Raw genomic sequence first — 3,139 nt, forward strand, 5'->3', positions numbered from 1 at the left:
CGCATGTAAGACAATACCTTGTTAGGTTTAATCCCCATCTTAGAACGGATGACTCCCATTCTTAGATTTAACCATTACATCCAATAACCTCATAGGGAATCAAGAAGAAAGAAATGCCTGCCCATGAGGACAAGTGTACTTTTGAATTGCCAAAAATGTCTAAACTGAGGAACACTGCACAAGCATTGTGGGAAATTACAGGAAATAAAACTACTACTTTGTGTAATTTATCAATATGTCCAAGAGAATGCTGAAGAAAGCCTCTACACTCATGCTGTCTCCATCAGGTGATTGTTTAAGTTGTGCAAAGTTGTGAATATCTACTGTTTCCAATATGGCAGCAAATAATTCACCTATAAATTGAGACAGTTTATTTTAAGAGTTCTTTTTTGAAACTATTAGCCAGATTTATAGGTAGTCAGATAACACTGATGGAGAATTTGTTCATTGATGACAACAATTCTTGCATTTTAAATCCTGTTTATTTATTTGCCCACCTTTGAACAGTTGTGCTTTTCCACAATATTTATAACTGTTGCTATTATTACTCAGACAAGCAAACACAAAGATAAAATTAAAATGTGGCATTGTGTCACTTCTAATTTGAACACATTGAAAATACATCATGGACTTAATACTGTTTCCATATTAATAAATGGATGGCAGAACTCCTGTTGATTACAGTCAACAGAATTAGACTGAAAAGCTTTAAATAGTAGATTTTTTTTTTTTTTTATGGTGGGTGAGACTTCATTCCTCCAGTCCCTGCCCTGAGATTTTGTGACTTGGGAGGTATGGTCAGAGCAATCACTGGTGAAGACTGAGGCAAAAAAATCCGACAGCATTTAATGCAACTACACAGACTGTGATTCTCTTGAATAGTAACTGGGGTTCCACTTTGAATGTGACAGCTAGTTCACAAACATGGCTTTCAGAGGAAGAATCGCAAATGACTGACACATGCTATCACAAAATGCCATCTTCCCCAAACAGGTCAGAATGCAGCCCACTGGCCCTAAAACCCTGAGCCTTTATCTGGATAACATTCAGGAGGCTCAATTAGAATAAGTGTGACTGCCTGATTCACACATATTATCAATCAAGTTAAACAAAAAGGAATATGAAATCAGACTATAAAATCAGCCCCAAGGAGTTAGACTAGAGAGGTTCCTAAAAAATGACACTTATAAAGAGATAATGGTATTGAAGATCAAAAAAACATTTGCAGTGTGTATTCATGTAAGTATGTTTATCCTTTTTTTACTACATTTTTCTGCTTTGAGCATAGAATAGTGAAATATTCACTTTTTGAACGCTTACTAGGTGCCAATATCCTTATTCACCCATGAGATACAAACCTATGTTCTAAAAGAGTTCTCATCAGCACTGAGATTTGTGGAAATAGGCCTGACTCTAGATAACTGTGGGTATCAAAATATGGTCTGCAACTTTCCTTAACGTCTTTATTTTTTCTTTTCTAATTTCCCATATAAGAGAAAAATCCATAGGCACATCCTTAATTCTAGTTATGCAAAAAGTAGCATGCTACCTCTGAAAGAGGGAGATGGGGGAGTTAAAATGGTTCCATACTGAGGAGCTTAATCAAAACAGAATTCTAAAAATCTCTTCCCAGAATAGCAAATTTAAGTAATCTTTATTTATATCATTCTGTATGAAAAAATGTATGTATCAAATTGCTTGGTGCTATGAGCTTCTTATGTGAAAATGATCAGGATGGACATCATAAGACAAAAGAAATACAGGCAGATGGGGAAGAATCTTTTTTAATAATTTTTCTCTAATGCTGATACATAGTGGACTTTAACAAGCAGCAGGTGTTTTCTTATCTTTCCAGGATAATCAGTAAATAGCTTGCATCGTGTATCCGTCAGCTTTTCCATAACTCTTTCATTGTCTGTTGCTATTTTATACGTGCCAGTTTTTAGTGTAGTTCAGTCTCCTGACAGGTATTACATCCTCTTTTCATCACCTTTACTTTAGCAGTTTTCAAAAATATGGAAGTCAGACTTTTTATTTGAACATGTTTCCCTTTAGGAGATTTATATTTTTTCTTAGGAAGATTAGAAATTTTACTGAAAAAGTCTAGTGTATCATTTGGGGATTTTTTTTTTCTTTTTTGCTATTGCAAAACTGTTGTGACATTCTAATCAAAGGTGTTAATTTCTTCTAAAAGAAGAAATGACGCAAGGCTAGGAGCATAACAATGTTCATGTGTTGGGATGTTGAAGGGTTAGGGAAGAATAACATTCCCTCACAGTGGTGAAAAGACTTCCATGTACGTTTCTATCTTTGCCACACAACAGGTTCAGGTTAGAAGTGCCCATATTCGATGCTTCCTGACCAACTTGAGCTCTGAGCAGCTTTATCTAACAAAGGCCCTTCACACTTCCCAGCCTACAGCCACATTCTTCATTCTCTTTCAGACCAAAGTATCTCTAATACTAGCATTAGCTCTTTCATTTTTACCAGACTTGGCTATTCACTTTGTGCCAAAACCCTCCCAAATCTCATACTTTCCCAAATTCAATTTTCAAGTAATTCCTTAAAACTTCAATTTAATTTTGTATTCTTCAAATTCAAAAAGGAGGTGGACCATAAAAATAAGTGTGTGTGTGTGTGTGTTCAAGGGGAAATCATGGCTTTTTTTTCTGGATGCAGAAAAAAGAAGACATCAATCAGCCTTCCTATGAGAAATGACCGACTCAGGTTTTACACAGGCCACAGTAATTATTTGCTACCCGATAACACCACTAGTAACATCAAAATAAAACCTGGGTATGCAAAGCTTTGGAAAGGAAAGAATATTTTACTATAAAACAAGGATCAGCTGACTTATAAATTGATGACAGGAGCTTGGACTGTTGCAGAGCCACTTTCTCCTACAAAGTATTCTGTGGGCTTCAATAGGATTACAAAAGAAAAAAAAAAAAAGAAAAAAAAAAGGTTTAATGAGAAATTAAGCAAATGTATGTAAGCAGTTCAATCATGTATGCATTTCCTTTTTTTGCAACAAATCTCATTATACAACTGTGGGGTTTTTTTGAAAAGTCATAAGTACCTTAAAAAGGAAAAGGTAACAGGGTTTGAAGTGTGAGGGTTCAGCAAATGTATTCTTCTA

Source organism: Anser cygnoides, chromosome 1 (genome assembly GCF_040182565.1).
Source record: "Anser cygnoides isolate HZ-2024a breed goose chromosome 1, Taihu_goose_T2T_genome, whole genome shotgun sequence".
Classification (NCBI taxonomy): domain Eukaryota; kingdom Metazoa; phylum Chordata; class Aves; order Anseriformes; family Anatidae; genus Anser; species Anser cygnoides.